The sequence below is a fragment of the Somniosus microcephalus genome, chromosome 2 (assembly GCF_052327205.1).
Source record: "Somniosus microcephalus isolate GS21.2 chromosome 2, FLI_Smic_1.0, whole genome shotgun sequence".
Taxonomy (NCBI): Eukaryota; Metazoa; Chordata; class Chondrichthyes; order Squaliformes; family Somniosidae; genus Somniosus; species Somniosus microcephalus.
The window spans coordinates 298,034,299-298,050,988 of record NC_140988.1 but is presented as its reverse complement, the minus strand read 5'-3'; the positions used below and the strand labels follow the sequence as shown (position 1 = coordinate 298,050,988).

General features: G+C 45.1%; 1 protein-coding gene across 2 annotated transcripts in view; it reads left to right on the top strand.

The window, feature by feature from the left end:
- The first annotated feature begins 647 nt into the window (after positions 1–647).
- Positions 648–16,690, top strand: part of LOC147123468 (long-chain-fatty-acid--CoA ligase ACSBG2-like) — a 182,268-nt gene continuing 166,225 nt past the window's right edge. The window contains exon 1 of one of the 2 annotated variants that reach the window (XM_085973380.1): positions 648–981. The gene's annotated coding sequence lies outside the window, so the exon portion shown is untranslated. The remainder of the gene's footprint in view (positions 982–16,690) is intronic. The other variant, XM_085973388.1, reaches the window with a different exon arrangement.

Genomic DNA, 16,690 nt, shown 5'->3' with positions numbered 1-16,690 from the left:
GAAGGGTACAGAGGAGATTTACCAGGATGTTACCAAAGATGAGGGACTTCAGTTATGAGGAGAGTGTGAAATGTTAGGACAGTTCTCCTTGGAACTTAGGTGACCTAATAGAGGTTTTCAAGATGATGAGAGGTTTTGATAGAGTAAATAGGGAAAAGTATTCCCTCTGGCGAGTGGGTCAAAAGCCAGAGGTCATAGATTTAAAATCATTGGCAAAAGAACTGAGGGGAGAGGAGGAGAAATGTTTTCACACAGAGAGTTGTCAGGATCTGAAACGCTCTACCTGAAAAGGTGGTGGAAGCTGATTCCATAATAATTTTAAAAGGGGGTTGGACAGGTTCTTGAAGATAAAGAATTTACAGGGTTATGGACAAAAAGCAGAGGTGTGAGATTAAGCACGACTGCTCTTTCAAAGAGCCAGCACAGGCAGGACGGGCCTGTAAGATTCTATGTTAAAAATGAAATTAATCATTTAATACATGTATGCATCGGCCTGTCAGACTAAAAGCACTGTTTGCATAGTCCATCCAGTCCCTCATGGGCTGAAGTCACACAGCAACAGTGCCTGCGTGGGAAAGGTGACGTGCCGCAGCTGATTGTAACGTGCTGTCACCTTCCCCCCCCCCGGCTTTTAGGTAAATGCTGCCGACAGACGGAGGCGTGGGGTCGGGGCGGACATATGCTTCTGGACTCGAGACCAGGTCAAAAGAGAGCGGGTAGAACTTGCTCCGGAGCGCGCGTGTGTACGTCACTATGGGGAAGGAATGTGATTGACAGCTAACCCCCTGGAGCTGCGCATTCCAACTCCCCGAGTACCTGCAAACCCACCTGTGGCAGTGTGAGAGAGAGTGGCTGTGCGGGAAGCAGTTGCTCATTAAAAAAACTAGCAATTTTTACCCTCCAAGAAATTCGAAGTTATTTTCAGCGGTTGTGAGTTTAGAGTGTGAAGTTTGTGTACAAGTTCAGCTGTTTACAACTAAGGTAAGTTTTTGTTTTTACTTACACGCCCGATTCTTTCAAATTGTATCTTAGTTACTGTTTTGTTCTCTCGTCTGTCCCTCCCTTTTAGGGCAAGGCAAAGTTTATAGCATGTTATAGGAAAAAAAAATCATCCCTCTCTCCTTTCTGCTTAACCGGCTTGAATCCTATTTGAATTTCTCCTGATATTATTTTATTCTATTCGCATTAAAATTTAAAACGCCAGCTGTGAACTGCATTTAGTGCTCTGTTGTCTTTGAGAGCTGGTGAGTTTAGGGGAACGATCCAGGTTCCTGGCTATAAATAGTGGTGCTTGCACCTCCCCTTTTGAAACGAATAATTTTCTCATTCACGTTTAAGTGATAAATAAAGCCTCACTGTGGGGCTGAGCAATGACAAGCTAATGGACCATGTTTTCTATCTATATATTATAATTAGTCCAACGCACTTCCACTTTTTTTAATATAATATATTCGAGAATTGGTGTGTGTGTTCTGCGATAAATTCATTTGACGCCCCGCCCATTAACCCCTGACTTTAGGCTGTGTTTGGATGCCGTTGCAAGCTTTAAAAACTCCTGTCTTCATGTAACTGGCAAACCTTTATTCCCCCAGCAGGGAGGAGGAAAGAAACAGAGAAGAGTTGTCATTTTTGTCAACGAAATCTGTTTTGATGCAATGTATGGCATTGTTTTTGTAAATAAATGTTGGTGCCTCTTTAAAATTACACCCGAGTGGTAACATTTTACTTGAAGTTGGTAGTTGTAGAATTGATTGATCAAAATTCAGATCACTGTAAATAGTGAATACTCACTTTAATTTTCTTACAGAGCCTCCAATTATTGTAATATTGATCCTATTAGACATGAGACTGGTTATTTTTTTCTGCACATAAAAATAGTATGATTCAGTGTTTTAAAAATAGCAATATTGTACCATGATGATGCAGAAAAGCTTACTCCGAATGCAGTGTTTGCATAACCATCACAGTAGTACGAAATAATTGTTTTTTTTAAACTGGTTTGTAGCGTTGGTATGATAACCTCAGTATTGATGGATGGAAGAGGGTGCTTTTGTCTTCAGTCAACCATTGCTCCTGTGAGGGAAGTCGAGCTCTGTCTCACTTCAAAATGTAACTTTTTTTGCATTCGTTCATATGAATTTTTAGCTCGGCCAAGTGTTGCAGATTTAAAATGGAATTCGGTGTTGTACACTGAAAGCAGCTCTTTTGTGGGTGGTGGTGAAGGGGGTGAGTTTAAACAACACGCTATTGTCTGGAGTTAGCAATTAGTTTCAAGGGACGGTGGTTTGTCTTTGTTTGTTATTGCCTATGAACAGTATTGTACAACATTTTGCTGCTGAGAGGAAATTAAACTTATTGTCCATGATTGCCATAATCATTGGGCGTGTCAACATGCTAGATTAAATTTCCAAAAGTCTTTGTTTCAGGCCTGACGTAAGAAATATCTCTCCCGACAGCGTTGGGCTTGTTACCCACATTGCCATTCATTAAGGTGAAAGAAATAATTACTCTAATTATTACTACCCTTTTGAGGGAAAGGGTTCTTTTTCTAAAGAACGGGTCCAGTGTGTAAGGTCTCCTTTGATCTGAATTGATAACCCTGTACTCGGCTGGGATATATTCTATAGGCCATCTCTTTAATTCAGTTTGAGGTGTGTAAAAGGACTCCATGGAGAAAGCAGCAATGCTGCTGCCGCGATGTAAAAATGTCGGCTGGAATTTTCTGCTTGTCTATCAGCCAGCCTGCAATTTCCCCCCCCATTCATTTTAGTGGAGGAGAAAATCATAGGCGAGGGATGCAGAGGTAGAACCTTCACCATCATATCAGCAAAGCTTTGCTGCAAATTGGATTTGTAAGGATAAAAGTCTGGCGAAGATATCTTCAAATTCTTGTGGACGGAGCCAAATCTTTATTTTTATCTATATATTTGCACTGGTATCTTACTGTTTTCTCTTGCTTCTCTGTATTTTCAAATTAATTTGATCTGTAGTTTAACATGAATCTTGTGATCTGACAGCATGTTTTCCACCTATTAAAGCATTTGGGAGGGCACATGGGTGTCTCGTATGACTTTCATTGGGAAATATCTCAACAAAAGGGCAGTTGTTAATCCTGAGGTACATTAAATGTACCAGCTCCACTTGTAGGGTCATAAGAGTCAGGGCATGCAAGTCTACCTATGGAAACTGCTCTGTTGCTGTAAGCATGAATCAAATGCTGGGAATTTTTTTGAAACATAACAGTCCCAGTTACCTGTTTTATTTTATCTCACTGCTTTCTGTGTTTCATGCAATCCACCTTCTCTACCATGCACTGCAACATGTAAGTTCTCGACTTCAGCTGCGTTGGTTCAATCTGTGTTGCAGCTATCCTGGTTCTCAGTTGCACATTGTTCTGCAGCTTCATCTCGTCCATCGCAAATAAAAAGTTTTTTCTTCATTTTGGGTAGTAAGGACTGGAAGCTCAAATAATGCACAATGCCAGTCAAGCCTGTTAACTTTTCACTTTCTTCTAACCGTTCCTCCCTGTCAAGACACCTGTTAAAGTTTCCACCATCCTAAATGAACTTTCCCTTTCTGAATCCGATCTATCTTTCTTTATTGAAGACCTCTGCTTCAATCCCTGTGCCCCCACTTCAACAAATTCCAAGCTTAACATGATGTTGAACTCTTCTGCTGCTGCCTTTGGAGCTGTGGTTTCTTTTTTTTTGGTGAGATGATCTCTTTCGCCCCGCCCCCCTCCCCCCATGAATCTGATCTTGTCTGTCTTCAGCCTTCCCAATACTTTTCCTTTGGCATGGTGCCTTCTCTTGATCTTTCCATTGGGAACTCTTCTGGTCTCTAGTCTTCTCTTGACCTTTCCATCTGCTCTCTTCCATTTCATCATTTGCATTGTCTCCTAATGAACTTGTAGCTCAATTCCACTCCTGACATGACAAAGGGAGTGCTATTGCCAGGTGGCTGCAGGACTTCTACTTGGCTGAGACTGAACAGGAACTAGTTGACTCCTTTTCATGCCTCCATCTGGGCCACGACAACACTATCAAACAGCAAAATGCTGTTTCCCAGGCTGTTGTGGAGATCTTTTTGCCCCTCTCCCTGCCTCCAATCTTAGTTAGCCAACCTCTTTAAGATAAAACAGGACTGCGTTGACAGAACCATTGTTCTAACTTTCCTATCCCACTAAACTAGTCCCTTGTCTAGTCTTGATGTTCCTCCAGTGGCAGCGTTGGCCACTTCTCACAGAATTCTCAGCCTCTGACCTGCTTTAGTGGCCACTGAATTTATGTGGTTGGTCCAGTTGAGTGTCTGGTGAATGGTGATGTCCTGGGTCTGAGATCATTGGCCTCCAACAATCACAACCATCTTCCTTTGTATGACTCCAGCCAGTGGAGCGTTTTCCCCCCGATTCCCATTGACTTCAATTTTACTAGGGCTCCTTGATGCCACACTCGGTCAAATGCTGCCTTGATGTCAAGGGCAGTCACTCTCACCTCACCTCTGGAATTCAGCTCTTTTGTCCATGTTTGGACCAAGGCTGTAATGAGGTCTGGAGCCGAGTGGTCCTGATGGAACCCAAACTGAGCATTGCTTGTGTCTATGATACAAAGGGAAATTGTTAAGCATGTGGCCAGCCCATATCTTGCAACTGCTGTCCCAAGTGATTTGTCACCTCATTTTGGAGAGAATATATGAGCTATTTGTTAGACTTTTGATTTTAAGTTAACTTAATTTGGGTACCTACAGAATATCTAGGTTTTGAACTTGAAGTCCTCAATCTACTTTTTGAATTTAGCTCACCAGATATTTTTTTAATCACATTTGTTTTATTAGTTTCATAATGCAGATCTCATTATGCCTGTAGATTTACCACTGTAGATCATTCAGATAATAAATAATCACATATCATGTTGATATACAATCTTGAGATTTAGCAAAAAGGGCAGAATGTCGTGAGTTGCATCTGATTTATATGTTGAATATTTACTAATTTGTGATAAACTGCATGAAGTTTTCTGTCAAAAGCACATTTAAAGAAAGACTTGCATGTTTATAGCGCCTTTCATGGCTTCAGGATGTCCTAAAGCGCTTTACAGCCAATGAAGGACTTTTACATAGAAACATAGAAGATAGGAGCAGGAGTAGGCCATTCGGCCCCTCGAGCCTGCTCCGCCATTCAATGCGATCATGGCTGATCATCCAAATTCAGTACCCTGTCCCTGCTTTCTCCCCATATCCCTTGATCCCCTTAGCCTTAAGAAATATATCTAACTCCTTGAATATATTTAATGAATTGGCCTCAACTGTCTTCTGTGGTAGAGAATTCCACAGGTTCACCACTCTCTGGGTGAAGAAATTCCTCCTCATCTCAGTCCTAAATGGCTTAACCCTTATCCTTAGACTGTGACCCCCTGGTTCTGGACTCCCCTGCCATCGGGAACATCCTTCCTGCATCTAGTCTGTCTAGTCCTGTTAGAATTTTATAAGTTTTAATATGATCCCCTCTCATTCTTCTAAACTCTAGCGAATATAAGCCTAATCGACCCAATCTCTCTTCATACGTCATTCCTGCCATCCCAGGTATCAGTCTGGTGAATCTTCACTGCACTCCCTCCATGGCAAGAACATCCTTCCTCAGATAAGGCGACCAAAACTGCACACTATACTCAAGGTGTGGTCTCACCAAGGCCCTGTACAACTGCAGCAAGACATCCTTGCTCCTGTACTCGAATCCTCTTGCTATGAAGGCCAGCATACCATTTGCCTTCTTAACCGCCTGCTGCACCTGCATGCTTACCTTCAGCGACTGGTGCACAAGGACACCCAGGTCTCGTTGCACTTCCCCTTTTCCCAATCTATTGCCGTTCAGATAATAATCTGCCTTCCTGTTTTTGCCACCAAAGTGGATAACTTCGCATTTATCCACATTGGGCAGATGCATGGCAGATGCAGCATAATCACCCAACCTGTCCAAATCATACTGGAGTTTCTCTGCATCCTCCTCACAGCACACATGCCCACCCAGCTTTGTGTCGTCTGCAAACTTGGAGATATTACATCTAGTTCCCTCGTCTAGATCATTAATATATATTGTGAATAACTGGGGTCCTAGCACCGATCCCTGCGGTACCCCACTAGTCACTGCCTTCCACTTGGAAAAAGACCCGTTTATTCCAACTCTTTGCTTCCTGTCTGCCAACCAGTTTTCTATCCAAGTCAGTACCTTACCCCCCAATCCCATGTGCTTTAACTTTGCACGCTAGTCTCTTATGCGGGACTTATCGAAAGCCTTTTGAAAGTCCAAATACACCACATCCACTGGTTCTCCCTAATCTATTCTACCAGTTACATCCTCAAAAAATTCCAGTAATTAGTCAAGCACGATTTACCTTTTGTAAATCCATGTTGACTTTGTCCGATCCTGTCACTGTTTTCTAAGTGCTCTGCTATTACATCTTTTGTAATGGACTCTAGCATTTTCCCCACTACCGATGTCAGGCTTACCGGTCTAATTCCCCGCTTTTTCTCTACCACCTTTTTTAAATAGTGGGGTTACATTAGCTACCCTCCAATCCATGAGAACTGTTCCACAGTCTATAGAATTTTGGAAGATGACCAGCAATGCATCTACTATTTTGAGGGCAACTTCCTTAAGTACCCTAGGATGTAGATTATCAGGCCCTGGGGATTTATTGGCCTTCAATCCCGTCAATTTCCTTAACACCATTTCCCTACAAATACTGATTTCATTCAGTTCCTCCCTCTCATTAGACCCTATGTTCCCCGACATCTCTGGGAGTTTATTTGTGAAGTGTAATCATTATTGTAATGTAGGAAACACAGTAGCCAATTTGTGTTCAATTTGCCCACAAACAGCCATGTGATAATGGCCAGATAATCTGTTTGTGATTTTGGTTGAGGGATAAATATTGGCCAGGACACAGTGGAGAACTCCCCTGCTCTTCTTCGAAAACTGGGTGCCGCTTATGCTGTTTCACCTTGGACTTCAGATGAGGACCAAGATGAGCACCAGCAGCAACAACGCCAGTAGCAGCAGCCGCCTTCTTATCGACCTGCAGCTCCACAGGTGAGAGGGGATGAGCACGGGTGCAACTCGCAGGAGACGATACCCCCAACCCAGGGTATGTAGGCAGAGGATCAGCTTGCTGAACATGACTGAACACCAGTGGCTCAGGCTATTGCGTCGGGTTGTGGCAGACATTTGTAGCCTGCTGGAAGAAGTCCTGCTGCCAAGTGGACCTGGTGGACACACATTACCAGTGGCTGTCAAAGTGACCACCACCCTCACCTTTTCCTCAGGCTCCTTCCAGGGATCTGCAGGAGTAATTTGCAAGATTTCGCAGTTGGCCACCCACAAATGCATCACCCAGGTGACCGATGCCATGGTTGCCAGGGCAGGCACTTATGTACACTTTGCCACCGACTGAAGCCAGTCAGAATGAGCAGGTGCTCGGCTTTGCGGCTCTGGCTGGCTTCCCACAGGTGCAAGGCATCATCAACTGCACACATGTGGTGATCATGGCACCCCCAGATCACCCAGGAGTGTTCGTGAACTGTAAGGGCTTCCACTCCTTCAATGTGCAGCTCGTCTGCAACCACAACAAGATCACGCAGGTGTGTGCCACATTCCCAGGGAGCTGTCATGATTCATTTGTTTGCTCCAGTCCACCCTCCCTTAGCTCTTTGCACTTCCGACAAAACTTACCAGCTGGCTGCTTGGAGACTGATAATGTGGTTGGGCTGGCACCCTTGAGGAGGCCAAGCAACGAGGCTGAAGAGCGCTACAATCAAAGCCAAATGACGACGAACTGTGTAATAGAGCAAGCAATCGGGATGTTGAAGGTGCGCGTCTGGAGGAGCCCTTCAATAGGCACCAGTCAGGGTCTCCAGAATGATCGTGGTATGCTGCGCTCGCATAATATAGCACAGCAGCAAGGTTTGGAGGAGCAGAGTGCAGAGTCTCCTTCAGAAGAGGAACAGGAGGAGGAGGAGGAACTTGATGTGGATGTGGCACCAGCAATGGCACACATTGCTGCCTGGGATGGCCTCATAATGACATGATTTAGTTAGGTTGCAACATCTGGCACCCAGATGCTGAAACCACTTTTTCCCCTCCCTCAACCACAAAGCAGTCGTACAATGACCAAACCATTACTTTCACAGACACCCATTGCTCGCAGTTAAGTCCTGTCTTACCATTCATTACAAGTGACAAGGCCACTTGCCAGGCTGCAGGCAAAAATGGACAAGGCGGCAAAGTGGTGCAAAGAAATAATTTTATGTGCCTCCAAATATCAACACAGCTTTAACAGTGCAACATTGCCTAACACACCGATGCGCATCTAGAATTCTTTCATCTTCCTCTTCCTACTATTATGTCGTGCAACCCATGTGGCTTCAGTAGAGATAGAGGCAGGCTGCTCACTTCCCTGCTCTGGCTGCTGAGATGCTCTTGGCGGACATCCTCTGGGTTTTGGAGCCCATGAGGGCCCCGCCAAAGACTGCTCCTCTTGCACCTGTGCAGGGGCAGACTTTGCCATTGGGAGATGAGGAAGCATGTGGGGCACTGACTGAGAGGGTGGCAACAGGTGAGAAGTGGAAGCGCTTTGAGCAGAGTCCTCCCTTTTATGTCTCCTTTCACCATCATCCCTCTCGTGGCCCAGCCGCACTTCCCTGCTAGCAGTGAGCTGGAGAGCACTTTGCTGCACATCAGTGGGGTGATGAACGGCCAAGTTTAGGTTTTTATCCATCCTTGTTAAGGTGGCATTCAGAGTGTGCAAGCTGTTGGTGAGAGCAAGCATGCACTCTTTTGACTGCCGCAGTTGATGCTCCTTGCAGGTGGCCACCCTTTTCATGGACGAACATGACCTGCGACATCATGCCAGTCATGCTTGAGATGGACTCCTCCATTCTCCCTGCAAGCGAGCACATCGCGGCTGGAAATTCTGCCAGACGCGCCTCATTTTTTTGTTGCTCCTCCAGAATCATCCTCTTTGTCGACAGGCCCCGACGTTCAGCATCTTCATCCAGCTGAGCAGAGCTTGGAGCGTCCAAGGACTCTCCACTGCTGTCCCTGTCTCCACCATCTGCTCTTGCTCATATGTGATCTGCGAGACACCAGGTGACAACACTACTATCTGACTTAATGGTCCCACCGACAGGTCTGTATCCGCACAGGTGCTTGGTGTGCATGGGTCATGTGACCATGCACCTTCCAAGTTAACGACTTCCTCTGAGGAGTCTAACTCCTCTGGGCTTGACTGGCTGTTGGACACTTGATGGGCCTGTGGGAGAGTAAAGACATGAATTAGAACTGTCATGGTAATGTTTCAAGTGAACATTATGCACATGATCATATTTCACTGGCTGCTGACATCATGTCAACATGAGTGACTGACTGTTGTATGCCATGTGGCTGTGTGATATTCAATTCTGTCACCAGATAGCTGGGAGCTCCCCATCTCTCCATCTCCCACCACCATCAATGTGGATATCTCGAGTGCCTCCTCCTCTGCAGCTGCCAGCGAGGCAATGACTGGAGGGTCACCTCCAGCTCTCTACCTCTCCTGGGTGTTCTGTGCTGTCTTCTCCTGCAAGGAAGGAAACAGGAGACCAATGAGTGGAGTGGATGGATGGGCAACATCTGTAGAGGGTGACTGAGGGAGAGGCATGATGTGCATAATAAAGATGAGGGCAAGTGTCAGTGGTGGATGGTCAGATGGGGATGTGAGCAAGTGCATAGATAGCGATGGATGGGTACACCTGCAAGGTAGGTTGGTGTGAGGAGCGATGTGCAGGAATAGGCTTGGGAAGGCAGAATGAGGGGGTTGGGGTGACATGCACATCAGGATGTAGTTGAATGTGGCATTGTACTCCGCCTTCTGACCTCATGAGGTCATTAAATCTCTTCCTGTACTGTATCCAGGACCTTGCTACCATACACCTGCTGCTCACTTCTGCCGCAATCTCCAGTCATGCCTTGTTGGTGTCTGAGGCTGGCTTCTTCCTTCCGTCAGCAGGGAATAGCACCTCCCTAACTCCTTTCAGCAGAAGTCCCAGGGAGGCATCACTAAATCAAGGGGCAGCTTTCGTATGCTGAGACTGCATTGTTTTTGTTCCCCTGCCGAACCAATTTCTCTCTCTCTCTCTCTCTCTCTCTCTCCAATTTTCCAATTAAAATGCTTTATTGGCATGAAAGTTTACAGAGAACCATATTGCCAAAGCTTACATAGCAAAAAGGTACAGTTTTCCAACATTCTGTAGGTGTCAATCGATTTGACATTTGTTGGGTACATACAATATTACTTTTAAACAATATTAATTTTAAACAGTCTTTGTACTTCATTTGGTACGTTCAATATTAATTTTAAACAGTCTTAATTTTAAACAGTCCTCAGGTTGTGACATGTTGTTACATATTTGGCCCCAAGGTATGGTCTGTCTCCTTCTCCTAGGACTAATCTCAATTTTGACAGATCATCCAATTCCTTGAAATCTGGGGTTGTTTGGCTTAGCTTGTTGAATAATATGTTTCTTGATGTGTTGAATTTTTCGCATTTTAGGAGGAAATGCATTTCTGTTTCAACCTCGCCAGCCAGACATTGATCGCATATTCTATTCTCTCTAGGCTGCCAGGATTTCTTGTATCTGCCTTTTTCAATTTCCAGTTGGTGGTCGCTTAGTCTGTACCTGGTGAGGGTCTGTCTCTGTTTTGTGTCTCTGATGGTCGTGAGGTAGTCTGCCAGTTTATATTCTCTTTTTAGGGCCCGGTAACATTCTAATCTGCTTTGGCTTTCGGTTATTTTGTTCCAATGTTCCAGGTAGGTTTCTTTGCATTTTTTAATGATTTGGTTCACTCGGATTGGTGTTTGGGCGGCTGTGTTGGTCTGGGGCTGGTCAGGGTCCGGCTGAGTACTTAGTTTCCGTAGCAGCTGACTCAGGGGACTCTTTTCTGGGTTTAGCTCTTGGGTCTGAAAGGCTTTGAAATGAAGGGTGTCTGGGGAGCTAGATTTGAGGTGATTTAGGAAGTTTAGTGCTCGTTTTTGGATGTTTATTATCAGTGGGTATCTGCCTAGTTCGGCTCTGCATGCATTTGTTGGCGTTTTCCTTTGGGTGCGAAGGATGCTTCGGCAGAATTCTGCATGTAGGGCTTCTATTGTATGTTTTTCCCATTTAGTGTAGCTTTGGTGATTTAGCGGGCCCCATACTTCACTACCGTACAGTGCAATGGGCAGGATTATGCTGTCAAATATTTTGAGCCAGATTTTGATTGGGATTTGGATGTTGTAGAATTTTCTTTTTATTGCATATAGGGCTCTTCGGGCTTTTTCTTTTAGTGCATTCACTGCTATGCTGAAGCTCCCTGATGCTGTAATAGTTAGACCAAGGTAGGTGTAGCTCATAGTGTGTCCTATAGTGATATCACTGAGGGTAAACTGGTATTTGTTTTCCTGACATCTGGGCCTTTTTTGAAAAATCATGATGTTGGTTTTCTTTAGATTTACTGTTAGAGCCCAATTTTGGCAGTATTTGTCGAGTAGGTCTAGTTGTTGCTGTAATCCCTGTTCTGTGGGAGACAGCAGAACCAGGTCGTCCGCATAGAACAGGGATTTCACTTCTCCATCTAGGAGACGGAGACCTGGTGACTCGCTTTGCTCCAGCATGTCTGCTAATTCATTTATGTATATGTTGAACAGGGTCGGGCTCAAATTGCAGCCCTGCCGGACGCCTCTTCTCTGGGTGAAGAAATCGGTGCGTTTGTCTCCAATTTTGACCCCGCATTTGTTTTTCAGATACATTGATTTAATAAGGTCATAGACTTTGCCCCCTATTCCACATTGAAGAAGTTTATAATAGAGCCCTTCGTGCCATATAGAGTCAAAGGCTTTCTTGAAGTCGATGAAACAGGCGAATATTTTCCCATTTTTTGTTTGGTGTATATGTTTTTCAATGAGGGTGTGAAGGGTATAGATATGGTCGGCGGTGCGGTGTTTTGGAAGAAAGCCTATTTGGTTTTTTCTGAGGATATTATGTTTGTTAAGAAAATCAAGTAATCTACTATTTAGAATACTGCAGAATAACTTCCCTAGACAACTGTTGACACAGATGCCGCGGTAGTTATTTGGGTCTGATTTGTTTCCGCTTTTATATATGGGGGAGATTAGTCCTTGGCACCAGATATCGGGAAAACAGCCTGAACGTAATATGATGTTGAATAATTTGAGTACCGCACCCTGCATCTCCATATTGCTGAACTTGAGCATTTCATTTTTGATGTTGTCTGGGCCACAGGCTTTCTTTAGGTGGAGAGATTTTGTTTTTGTGGCCATTTCTTTCCATGTGATTGGGGAGTCTAGAGGGTTTTGGTTGTCTTTGATTGTTGCTTCTAATGTGTGGAGTTTTTCTGTGACCTGATGTTGACTTGGGTTTGTTTCGTTTATTGGGATGTCTTTGTAGAGGTTTTCAAAATGTGTTCTCCAGATGTCGCCATCTTGGATTGGTAATGCTTGCAATTGTGTTGTACTCAGGTTATTCCACATTTCCCAGAATTGTTTTGGGTTGGTGGAGTTTTCAATTTCTTCTAGTATTTTGTGGGTATAGTTTTGTGTTTTGTTCCTAATGGTGTGTTTATATCTTTTGAGGGTTTCATTGTATCTAGTACGTAGGTCCGGATTGTTTGGTTGGCGATGCTTTTGGTTTGATATTTTTCTCAGGTCTTTTCTGGCATTTTTGCATTCGTGGTCAAACCATTTCTTATTTTTATTTTGTCTTTTGTGACTCTTCCTCTTCTGTTTCACGAGGTCGGCTTTTACAGCTGCCTCATGAAAGATCATATTTATATCCTCTATGGCCATGTTTACCCCATCTCTGGTGATCTCATATAGATTTTCTTTAAATTTTGAAATTTTACTTGTGAGATCAGGTGAATTTAGTGCTGTGATGAATTTATCTCCACTGTCTGGGGCCCATCTGTATGTCTGGTTTATTTTATGTAGCTTACTGGGTTCCTTTTTTGTGTCTGTAGTTTGGGCAGAAAGTTTAAGGTACACATTTATTTGGTTATGGTCTGAGAGGGGGGATTGCTGCCTGACAGTGAATGCGTTGATATCGCAGGGGTCCAGGTCAGTGATTGTATAATCCACCACACTACGCCGACAAGCCAATCTCTCTCTCTCTCTTTCCCCCACCCCCCGCCGACGAACCAATCTCTCTCTCCTCTCTCCCCCCCGCTGTTGATGAACCAATCTCTTTCTCCTCTCTCTCCCTCCCCGCTGACAAGCCAATCTCTCTCTCTTTCCCCACCCCCCGCCGACGAACCAATCTCTCTCTCTCCTCTCTCCCCCCCCCGTTGATGAACCAATCTCTTTCTCCTCTCTCTCCCTCCCCGCTGACAAACCAATCTCTCTCTCTCTTCCCCCCGAACCGATCTCTTCTCTTCTCTCCCTCCCTGCTGACGAACCAATCTCTCTTTCTCCTCTCTTCCCCCCCGCTGACAAACCAATCTCTCTCTCTCTCCTCGCTCTCTTTTCTCTCTTCTCTTCTCTCTCTTCTCTCTCTTCTCTCTCTTTTCTCTCTTCTCTCCTCTCCTCTCTCTTCTCTCCTCGCCTCTCTCTTCTCTCCTCGCCTCTCTCTTCTCTCTTCTCCTCTCTCTTCTCTCCTCGCCTCTCTCTTCTCTCTCTCCTCTCTCTTCTCTCTCTTCTCTTCTCTCTTCTCTCTCCTCTCTCTCTTCTCTCTCTCTCCTCTCTCTCCTCTCTCTTCTCTCTTCTCTCTCTCTTCTCTCTCTTCTCTCTCTTCTCTCTCTCTTCTCTCTCTTTCTCTTTTCTCTTTTCTCTTTTCTCTCTTTTCTCTCTCTTCTCTCTCTTCTCTCTCTTCTCTCCTCTCCTCTCCTCTCCTCCTCTTCTCTCTCTTCTCTCCTCTCTCCTCTCTTCTCTCTCTCTTCTCTCTCCTCTCTTCTCTCTCTCTTCTCTCTTCTCTCTCTCTTTTCTCTCTCTCTCCTCTCTTCTCTCTCTCTCTCTCCTCTGCTCGCCTCTCTCTTCTCTCTTCTCTCTCTCTCTCTTTTCTCTCTCTCTCCTCTCCTCTCTCTCTCCTCTCCTCACCTCTCGTCTCTCTTTTTTCTCTCTCTCCTCTCCTCTCTCTCTCCTCGCCTCTCTTCTCTCTTCTCTCTCTCTCTTTTTTCTCTCTCTTCTCTCTCTTCTCTCCTCTCCTCGCCTCTTCTCTCTTCTCTCTTCTCTCTCTCTCTTTTCTCTTTCTCTCTCTTCTCTCTCTCTTCTCTCTTTCTCTCTCTCTCTCATAGAGTCATAGAGTCATAGAGTAATACAGCACGGATAGAGGCCCTTCGGCCCATCGTGTCCATGCCGGCCATCAAGCCCTGTCTAATCTAATCCCATATTCCAGCATTTGGCCCGTAGCCTTGTATGCTATGGCATTTCAAATGCTCATCCAAATGCTTCTTAAATGTTGTGAGGGTTTCTGCCTCCACAACCCTTTCAGGCAGTGAGTTCCAGACTCCAACCACCCTCTGGGTGAAAAAGTTCTTTCTCAAATCCCCTCTAAACCTCCCGCCCTTTACCTTGAATCTATGCCCCCTAGTTATTGACCCCTCTACTAAGGGGAAAAGCTCCTCAGCATCCATCCTATCTATGCCCCTCACAATTTTGTACACCTCAATCATGTCCCCCCTCAGCCTCCTCTGCTCCAAGGAAAACAAACCCAATCTGCCCAGTCTCTCTTCATAGCTGAAGCGCTCCAGCCCTGGTAACATCCTGGTGAACCTCCTCTGCACCCTCTCTAACGCGATCACATCTTTCCTGTAGTGTGGCGACCAGAACTGCACACAGTATTCCAGCTGTGGCCTAACCAGTGTTTTATACAGCTCCATCATAACCTCCTTGCTCTTATATTCTATGCCTCGGCTAATGAAGGCAAGTATCCCATATGCCTTTTTTACCACCTTATCCACCTGTTCCGCCGCCTTCAGGGATCTGTGTACCTGCACACCCAGATCCCTCTGACCCTCCGTCTTGCCTAGGGTCTTTCCCTTCATTGTGTATTCCCTTGCCTTGTTAGACCCCCCAAAGTGCATCACCTCGCACTTTTCCGGGTTAAATTCCATTTGCCACTGTTCCGCCCATCTGACCAACCCATCTATATCGTTCTGCAGACTGAGGCTACCCTCCTCGCTATTTACCACCCTACCAATTTTAGTATCATCCGCGAATTTACTGATCATACCCTTTACATTCATATCCAAGTCATTAATGTAGACCACAAACAGCAAGGGACCCAGCACCGATCCCTGTGGTACCCCACTGGCCACAGGTTTCCAGTCACAAAAACAACCTTCGACCATCACCCTCTGCCTTCTGCCACTAAGCCAGTTTTGTATCCAATGTGCCAAGGCACCCTGGATTCCATGGGCTCTTACCTTCTTGACCAGTCTCCTGTGCGGGACTTTATCGAAGGCCTTACTGAAATCCATGTATACCACATCCACTGCGTTACCCTCATCCACACACCTAGTCACCCCCTCAAAAAATTCAATCAAATTAGTCAGACATGATCTTCCCTTGACAAAGCCATGTTGACTATCCCTGATTAATCCTTGCCTCTCCAAGTGGAGACAAATTTTGTCCCTCAGGATTTTTTCCAGTAATTTTCCTACCACTGATGTTAGGCTCACTGGCCTGTAGTTCCCCGGTTTTTCCCTACTACCCTTCTTGAATAATGGTACTACATTAGCGGTTCTCCAGTCCTCTGGCACATCCCCTGTGGCCAGAGAGGTCCTGAATATATGTGTTAGAGCCCCCGCAATCTCCTCCTTTGCCTCACACAGCAGCCTGGGGTACATTTCATCCGGGCCTGGGGATTTATCCATTTTTAGGCCAGCTAAAACCGCCAATACCTCCTCCCTCTCGATGTTAATATGTTCGAGCATATCACAGTCCCCCCGCCCTATTTCTATGTCTACATCGTCCTTCTCCATAGTGAAAACAGATGCAAAAAATTCATTTAGAACCCCTCCTACATCTTCCGGCTCCACACACAGATTGCCACTTTTGTCCCTAATGGGCCCTATTTTTTCCCTAGTTATCCTTTTACCCTTAATATACTTATAAAACATCTTCGGATTTTCCTTTATTTTGCTCGCCAGTGTTATTTCATGGCCCCTCCTTGATCTCCTAATTTCTTTTTTAAGTATCCCCCTGCACTTTTTGTACTCCTCTAGGGCTTCCTCCGTCTTTAGCCTTTTGTATCTACCAAAAGCCCTCCTTTTTTTCCTAATCCATTCCCGTATATCCCCTGACATCCACGGTTCCCTGTGGTTTTTGGAACCACTCTTGACCTTTATGGGAACATGTTGCCCTTGTATGATCTCAATCTCCCTTCTGAAAGCCTCCCATTGCTCCGATGCGGATTTTCCTACAAGTAGCTGATCCCAGTCCATTTTGGCCAGATCCTGCCTTATCCTATTAAAATCGGCCTTCCCCCAATTTAGAACCTTTATTTCCGGCCCATCCCTGTCCTTTTCCATGACCACCTTAAATCTTACCATATTATGGTCACTATCACCAAAGTGCTCACCTACTAGCACTTTTTCCACTTGGCCGGCCACATTCCCTAGAATTAGGTCCAGTACCGCCCCCTCTCTTGTAGGACTTTCTACATGCTG